This window comes from Myotis daubentonii, chromosome 3 (genome assembly GCF_963259705.1).
Source record: "Myotis daubentonii chromosome 3, mMyoDau2.1, whole genome shotgun sequence".
Taxonomy (NCBI): domain Eukaryota; kingdom Metazoa; phylum Chordata; class Mammalia; order Chiroptera; family Vespertilionidae; genus Myotis; species Myotis daubentonii.
Window position 1 is genome coordinate 174,839,136 of NC_081842.1, and position 9,564 is coordinate 174,848,699.

The following is a 9,564-nucleotide window of genomic DNA, read 5'->3' on the forward strand; positions in this document are numbered from 1 at the left end:
GTTGAAATACTTTAAAACTCCATGACATAACACAGACAGGTTTATAATTATACACTAGCACCATCTCCCAGTTTGTCACTGGAGGAATGATACAGTCAAGTTAGAGGAAAGCTGCTGATTACCATGCAAAATTACCTTTTATTTGTGCCCACTATATTTGTCCTTGGTTTTAAAAATAGCCTTTTAGGGAGCAATTTGATTTTGTGCAATTTTTTCTACTTAAAAATTTAATAGGAGACCTGGTGGAAGAGTTTGATCATTTATTGCACATCTACACATTCACTAATAATGATGAAAGATTAGTTGGTTGTCTAGTTTATTTGAGAGAGAGATGAGCCATACCATAAGAGAAGGTGGGGAATCTGGGCTCAGTGCCCAGGATTTTTCTTTGCTATTTGGATCACTGGTGTTTGCTAGAATATTTAATTAATCCCACTCTCAGAGTAATGCTTATTGCTGATTGCCATTGCTGAACTGAAATATTAAACCATATGTAATACATCTTCAATAAAATTTAAAAGTCCCTAAATGATGTATGTATTTGACAGTCCTTAATGAAAACTGACTAAAGGAATTTCAGAGGATGGATAGGCTTAATAGTAACAATTCTTTTCATTCATGTGAAAGGGAGTTCGGCGTTATAAAATGAAACATAGGAATGAGCACATTTGGGGTAGAATTGTACCAATTCTTGGATGCATGGGTTATGGTGGTGTTGATAAATATTTGGCTCTTCTGCTGTAACTCTGGAGAAGGCCTTTCCTGAAGTTCTTTAAGACCAGTTCTTTTTGGAATAAAGTTTAGCCATAGTTAGACTATTGGGGGACTCTCTGATAATTCTCTTTTGAGTAATTCAATAAATGGCATGATTTTCTCTTATTATTGAACCGATGCCTCAGCAAAGGTTTAGAGGAATTTTGCTGTTTGTAGCGAAAATCTTGTGCCAAGAGCATTAACCTTGAAGTTCTATACACTCTGCAGGTCATGCAATTACCACAGTTATCCTATTTACTTATTTAAGGATGTGGCAAGAAGAACTTCCATAAAATGGACTGATAAATGTGAGTGGAGGGGAAAAACCAATTTCCTTTTTTGAAAGGATAGATTCTGAATTGTAATGATGGGGAGAATTCTAAGGTTCAGTTAGAATGTCTCTTGAACAGGTGGGAACAGACAAATAGTCTGACGTATTGGAGTGTGTCTGTGCAATCAAGAGGGATAGAATATCTGAAAAGGGACAGTCCTTAAGAATTTGATTGAGTCCAATGGTCTTCAAACTTTGGAAAGCCCCCAGTTCCTTTATTCAAACAAAATCTTATACCCTTAATATGTAAAGCAGGTTTAAGGGGAGCCATTCTCCTTGAAGCCAAAGAGGTCACACCTGTTCACATGCTTCCTCTTCTTCCTTTCTTCTGAGCACAGTTTGACAATCACTCATCTAATCCACCTCTTTCACTTGACAAATATGAATGAACATTCGTTTAGAAGAGGAGTGAACCAGCTTGTTCTGGGTTGTATAACTGAACAATGTTAGGGCTGATTTCCAGGCCAGTGATCTGCTCTCCTATATACTTCCTACGTCAGACACTCTTTCTGTTTCTTGCTTAGAACTCTGGGAAGAGCGCCACCCTCTCTACTAGGATCCCAGTAGCAATGTGGTCAGGGGGTTGTGAAGACAAGTGGGGAATAGAGTCACAAATACTATTCTCACAGTCCTGGAGCCCAACTTTTCATAGGACAGGTATTTATTGGTCATCTTTATAGGTAAGGCAGGCCTGAGGTCCCAAAGGAAGTGAGCTATCTCAGAAGAAATAATATATTTACTATTCTTTGCTTTGTATTTTCTCCTTAAAAATATGAAGAAAGTGGTAATTTAGAAAATACATAGGATACATTTACCATGGAGGTTTCAGGTGGGGACTCTGGACTCGGTCTAGTTTTGAAGTCTGGCCCAGACACTTATTTTTGGCAAATTACTTAACTTCTCAGTGCCTCTGTTTTCTCACCTATAAATAAATAAATAAATAAATAAATAAATAAATAAATAAATAAATAAATAAATTACCTGCGTCATAGAATTGTTGTGAGAATGAAATATATTTTTATATGTGAAACATAATGTATATGTGTGCCAGGTGCTATATATATTTACTACCTGGCACATAGTAAGTACGAGGTAAATCTTAGCTATTATTATGGTTATTATGTTATGATTACAATCTTATTTATATCATTCACAGCAACAATTTAAGGGTCTCCTCTAAATCAGTGTTTTGGTCTTGTACTCCTTATGTGTATTGCTAAACAAATCATATGGGGATTATGTTCTGAATACCTAAGTTACCAAAGCACTGTCAATTCAATTTGGTAATCTTCATATCTTATTTTAGGAACTTGGATATTTAACTGCTATATACTTGTTTGTCAGTTTGGGTTGCTATAACAACATACCACAGACTGGGTGGCTTATAAATAACAGAGATTTCTTTCTCACAGTTCTGGAGGCCGGAAGTCCCCAGCTTTGCCAGGCCTGGTGAGGACCCTCTTTTGGGTTGCAGACTGCCAACTTCTCATTGTACCTCACATGGAGGAAAGAGCAGAAGCTAGAGCAAGCTCTCTTGTCTCTTCTTAAAAGGGCACTAATTCTATTAATGAGGATTCCATCTTCAAAGGCTCCACCTCCTACTTCCATCACAATGAGGGTTAGAATTTCAACATATGAATTTTGGGGGGACACATTTAGTCCATAGCAATACTCTGAGTTTAATGGTAGTTCTTATGGTATAATATGCAGTGTGATATAATTCACTTACTCATGACTCCCATGATGCTTTATACACCTCAAATGGGAATTTTGATAATTAGAAATATATGGCACTCACCAGTGATAAACTTATTCTTTTTAATATATGTGCCATCTCCTGGAACAAAAAGTAAGACTATGGGCAAGAACAATGTCATATGTATCTTTTCATGTTTCTAGAAGCCTAGCCTTGTGTCTTGCACATAGAAGGCAATCAACAGATGTTTGCTATGTCATGAATTCTACTGTTAGCGGCAACATCTCTCAATTTTATTTTTCCTTTTCTAATTTTATACTTTCAGCCTAATTATAATATTTTCTATACTAATTTTTCTTTGTTCTGCTGGATCATAAGTTGGTTGAACCATGAGTAGAAGCAAAAAGCTAGCACATGTAGGTAAGAGCCATATGCATTGCTTTAATGAATAGTCATCATGACATATGGAGGAGGACTGCCCGATTAATTAGTGGGTCTGATGGAGTTGCTGCCTGCCTGAATGAGCCAGTCCAGGGGCCATTTTATAGCAGCAAAATCTTGTGATGGGCTGGTCTGACCAATAAACAAAGTAAATAAATGAACCAAGTTGATTCAGTAGCCCAGAAAACTTCTAGATTAACATGGAAATATGTTGCTTCTTCGCAAAATTTGTGTACTTCTTGTAAGTATATAGAGTGTTATGGTAAAATATGATTTATATGTGTTTTTAATAATTTAATATATTTCTTTAGCACAAACAAACAAGGTATTTTAAAAAATATTTTTATTGATTTCAGAAAGGAAGGGAAAGGGAGCGAGAGATAGAAACATCAATGATGAGAGAGAATCATTGATTGGTTGCTTCCTTCATGCCCACTACTGGGGATAGAGCCTGCAACCTGGGCATGTGCCCTTGGTCCGAATCAAACCTGGGACACTTCAGTCCACAGGCAGACATTCTCTCCACTGAGCCAAACCAGCTAGGGCCAAACAAAGTGTTTTTTGTTCCTTTAAAGCCAATGATACTAATTGTGAGTCATGGTAACAGTTAATGATAGGTGTTTTTTAGACTAACTTTTTAAAGTAATAAAGATCAGATAGACTCAGGTAAATGAAATCCCTCAGGATATAAAGTGAAAAGTAAATTTCTTCTTCCTGCCACTACTAATTTCCTAGTACTTCTTCTCCAATAATAAACAGTGTTATACATTTTTTTTGGATATTCTTCCAATATTTATGTATTAGGCAAGCAGAATAACATATTTACTTATTTTCTTCTTTTGAAAACATATTTCCAAAGATTTTTCTTTCTTTTTTAAAAAATATATTTTTATTGATTTCAGAGAGGAAGGGAGAAGGAGAGAGAGAGAAACATCAATGATGAGAGAGAATCACCCATCGGCCACCGCCTGCATGTCCCCCACTGGGGACCAAGCCCACAACCCAGGCATGTGCCCTTGACTGGAATTGAACCCAGGACCCCTCCAGTCCTCAGGCCAATGCCCTATCCACTGAGCCAAACCAGCCAGGGCTATTTACGTATTTTCTTGTAATTTTCTTCATTCCCTTTACAACATATCATAGGCTTCTTTTCATCTGGGGACGTACAGATCTACCTCATTAAAAATAATAGTGCACTATTCTTCTCTTTGACTATCATAATTTAACAGCTTCCCTATTAATGGATAATGTTTGCTCTCACAATCAATGCTGCAATTATCAGCCTTTAAATAACATCTTTGCACATTGGTGTGACTTACCTGTATGGTAAGTTTCTTGAAGTAGAATTTGGCAACATGGATGTACATTTGAATTTTAGGCAGATGTTGCCAAACTGCCCACTCAAAATCATATATGACAATATCTGTTTCCTTATTTGGTGTTTTGTTATTAGTTTGTTAAAAAATTATTTGATCTTTTAACAATTATTTGTTTTTTCTGTTCCTCATCATTTCTGGAAGCTACCCACATGTCTTAAGCAGAACCATCTTTTTCCCATGAGTTGGTGGGGCTCCACCAGAAATAGACCAGGTGACTCAGTCTTGGCCAATCGGAGTATCAAATACTCTCAAAACATTGTTTTTAAAAATACCTTTATTATTTTCCCCAGGTTTATTGAGGTATAATTAACAAATAAAATTCTATATATTTAAAGTGTACAGCATGATGATTTGACATACATTGTGAAATGATTACCAGAATCAAGTTAATACAGCACATCCATCACTTCACACAGTTACCGTCCCTAGTAATATTGTTGACCCATGGGTGGACCCATGACTTAAGTTGTTCCAAAGCCCAAAGCTCATGTGGGAGCCACCAGGGAGAGCCACTCTTGTTTTTGCTGGACTGAAACCTGGGAGGATGTAGGCATGGAGTTGCTGAATGGCACATTGCCTTTTTGTGGCATAATAGTATAAAAGAGGGTAAAGCTAAGAGATAGAGGTAGATGGTGCCACTAGATCAAGTTTAGATGAAAGTCAGAAAAACTTACCTCTGGATCTTTCAGTTGCATAAGCTAATTAATTTCCCCTTTTTCCTCAATATGGTTTGAGTTAGGCCAGTGGTCAGCAAACTGCGGCTCGGCAAACCGTGGCTGGCGAGCCACATGTGGCTCTTTGGCCCCTTGAGTGTGGCTCTTCCACAAAATACCGACTTCTGCGCATGGGCCACGAAGTTTCAATCGCACTGTATGTGCCTGCCGGCATGTGGTATTTTGTGGAAGAGCCACACTCAAGGGGCCAAAGAGCCACATGTGGCTTGCGAGCTGCAGTTTGCCGACCACAAAGTTAGGCTTTTGGTCACTTAAACTTTAAGAATCCTAACTTGGATATATATCTGTTTCTCCTAGCTCTAATACACTAGAAATTTTAAGTAATGTTAATAATTCCATTTTATTGAGCATCTTTTATGTGCCAGGTACTGAACTAGAAGCATGCATAATCTCAAGCTCCAGGACTATTTTCAGAAGGCATTTTTATCCTTTTACTTTACAGAGGAGGTAAAAGAATGCCAGAGAACTTAATTGTCAAGTCTAGATAGCTGTTATGTAATGGAGATTCATATTTAAATCTTCATGATTCCAAAACCCACCTTTTATCCTCTCTGCCACTGTTTTACCAAGTATTAGAAGTCAGAAGCTTGGCCCGGCTGGTGTGGCTCAGTGGTTGAGCATCAACTCATGAACCAAGAGGTCACTGGCTCAATTCCTGGTCAAGGCATGCTGCAGGCTCAGTCCCAGTTGGGTGTGTACAGGAGGCAGCTGATTGATGTTTCTCTCTCATAAATGTTTTTTATCTCTTTATCCCTCTTCCTTCCTTTCTAAAAAAAGAAAGAAAAAGAAAGAAATCAGAAGCTTGAAGACATGCAGTATCTGTGCTATGAATTATTACTTCAAAGTTTTATGTAACATAATGCTTTACATATTTCAAAAAAATTTTTATACATCTAAAGGTCTCTAGATCTCTAAGATCTGTTTATTTTCTCTGCTATGCTTGAAATTTAGTAGCTCTCTAGTGAATCATGAAGTTGGTTAGGCCTGATAGGCCCAAATGTCATAGTGTTTCCAGACTAATTTAATATGAAGAAAGTAATTAATGTGATCTGGCCAAGAACAATTTCTCTTAGGAAAAATTTTGCTTTGTAGAGTAGGGCTAATTTTTTTGGGGGGGGGGGGGGCGGGGATTTTTATAACAGTTTATTTTAGCCAAACTGAGGACATATTCCAAGGAGTAAAGTCTCAAATTCTCTGGAGAATACATTTTGCAACTTATTTTATGCATTTGAAATTAAGATGGGAATATAAGGAAGATTACATGAGGGTGTGAGAATGCAAGGCAGAGATTGTATTACAGGATAATTAACAAGATTATGTGCTCTCTTGATTGTGTTTACAATGTATTTCAAAGGTATGTTAACATAGATGCACAGAAACAATGGACAGGCATGCTTAAGGTGAAAATGAACCTTTCACTAAAGAAGTCATATGCCTGGGGTATGACTACCCATCATGACCTGCCCAATTAGGAATTTATGATCAGATCTCCCTATGGGGTTACTTTCCCTAGAAGTTGGGGGCTAATCTGTCTTTTAGTTTTATTTGTGGGATGAGAGAGAAGAGAGTGGCCTTGTGAGAAGAACACACATTTTGGATTTAGATAGGCCTTGATTTGCTGAGTTGTGGTAATTCCAGTTGTGCAAACAGGCAGGTTGTTTAATTACTCTGAGCTTTAACCTCTTCAATATAATACCAATTTTATAGAGGCTCTTGAGGCTTAACTGAAATAGCATATGTAAAGCATGGCAGTGATTTTTTAAAATATTTGTTTCCCATACGACATTGTTCAGAATATCCCACCCAGTATTTGTTGTATGTGTCATTGTATTCCTCTTTGTACTCTCAGCATTTAGTACTGCCATCACATAGTAGAAACTGAAAAAATATTGTTGGACTAAAATGGGCCCTTGAGTTAAACAGTATAAACACTTTACAAAAAATAAAATAAAGTAAACATTTTTTAAAGAAACCTATATTTGCCTGGCCAGCATGGCTCAGGGGTTGAACATCGACCTATGGATTAGGAGATCATGATTCATTTCTTGGTCAGGGCACATGCCAGGGTTGTGGGCTCGATCTCCATTGTGGGGCGTGCAGGAGGCAGCCAATCAATAATTCTCTTTCATCATTGATATTTCTATCTCTCCCTCTCCCTTCCTCTCTGAAATCAATTAAAAATATTGATTTCTAGTATATATATATTAGAGGCCTGGTGCATGAATTCGTGCATGGGTAGGGTCCCTCAGGGTGGCCTGTGAGATCAGGCTGAAACCCGCAGTCCAACGCTGCCTGCCACTCCTGCTCATCCTGACCTTGCTGCACCTGCCACGGGCTCACGCCCAGTCGGTCTCTATGGGGAGAGGCTCGCACTGCTGCAGCAGCGCTTGCCAGCTGTGAGCCCTGCATCTGGTGCCCATCCCAAGGGGGGTTGGGGGCGGGGCTGAGATGCGATCAGCCCTCTAGGCAGGTGGTGGGACATCCTTGCCGGCTCAGGATCCAGATCCGTCCTGCTGACATTCGTGCCCATTATCAGGAGCCACCTGGTGGCCTCTTTTATATCGTTTCTTCCTTGCAGAGCATCTAGGGAGGGGAAGCGGCCATGGTGCCTGAGGCCAGGGCGCTGTTGGAATCATGGCAGTGGCGGTGCTGGTCCATCGGTACCTGGCCCATTCTCTGGAGATGGGACCTGCAGGACTACTGAGGGGGTGAGTAGCTGCTGCTGGGCTGGGCCGCTCCCTCTGTGGGAGCACACTGACCACGGGGGAGGGGGGGGGTGGGGCGGGGGGGGGGGCTGGCTGGCAACTCCTCCGTTGAGCATCTGCCCTCTGGTGGTCAGTACGTGTCATAGCGACCGTCGACCAGTCATTAGGTCATTCAGTTGTTTGGTCGTTAGGTGGCTTAGGCTTTTATATATATAGATTAAGAAACTGATACTTATTTTCCATCCATCATATTTCCATTTTCTGTTGAAGAGCCTCTGGAAGAACAGCCAAGACTGCTCTTTGGTTGTTCCTACCCATTCAGTGGCTTGAGCAGTGGGAGCTGCAGAACAGTCTTCAGTGGCAGCTGATTGCTCCAACTTCGGTAGGGAGCTGCTGGGCAGGCTCAGAGGGCACTGCATGTCTTCAGAATGGCCTGCGACCCCAGGCTGAGCAACAGTGAGCTCGGAAGCTGGAGCAGTCCATTCACCCCAAAATTCCTCGTGGGTCACAACCTTTTCAGCTGCGGCCTGCTCTTCCTTTTCAATCTCTTCAGGATCCCAGTAGAAGCAGAGATCAGGCATGACCTCCCATGGGTGTTCATGGGAAATGGTATCACACACACGCAGAAACTTTCGGGCCAGCACCCACCACATCAGCCCCACTGAGCGAGCCCCCTTGTTGCATGGGATGGCAATGTCCACATAGCACAGAGGAGAGGCTGTGACACACAGAGCAGGGGTAGGCAGGTTGACATAAGATAGTCATGCCTGGGATCAGTAACCACCAGAAGATGGGAAGGTCCTGGAGGTGAAGAGTTCAGCAATAGGCGTGGCTGCAGTGGCAGCAGCAAACTTCAGCTCAGCTCGCTGGCTGGTATCCCTGGAGGAAGCGACACTGACAGCAGCCGGGTTTTCAGTGGCAACAATGGCTCAAGCCACCAGCAGGAGCTTCGCTGAGGTCCCCTTCAGATTCCTGTTGTAGATGCCACCACTCTTCCTGCTGTAGACGTGCTGTTGCATTTGGAGGTCAAGGCTGGTGCCACCTAAGTGGGTTCCTGCTGCAAGGAATTTGAGGACATTCCCCTTCTTCATTTGCAAGACGTCAAGGGCCCCAGACATGATGAAAGTGTCCACTTAAGTTACTGTGGGAACCCAGGACGGTGCCATCGGGCCCCTCTCTGTGTAGGGTGGAGTGATTGCTAGCATGCTCATCCTTCTGTGGCTGGAAACCCTGAAAACGTTAAGGGAGGCATTATGCTGACTGAAACACCAGGCTTAGGAACTAGTGTGCATGAGCCCTCAGATTTCTTTCTGGCTCTCGAGAAGAGAGTCATGATTGTTTCCCTTGCGTCATCCTCCGCGTGTGGCTTTTCATCTTACGCTCTGGCTTTGCTCCAGGAGACGGCACTCTGCCTTGTGCCAGGGACCTGGCGAAAGGTCACACCCAGAATGGCCAGGCGGGGAGGGGCTCACTTGACAGTGTGGATCCCTAACTGTACTTTAGTGCTCCTCTTCTGTGAGGTAAA

At 41.3% G+C, this 9,564-nt stretch overlaps 1 pseudogene; it reads right to left on the bottom strand.

Moving 5' to 3' along the window:
• Positions 1-5,085: 5,085 nt before the first annotated feature.
• LOC132229753 (small ribosomal subunit protein uS2-like) lies at positions 5,086-9,157 on the bottom strand (annotated as a pseudogene).
• Between the last annotated feature and the right edge of the window lie 407 nt (positions 9,158-9,564).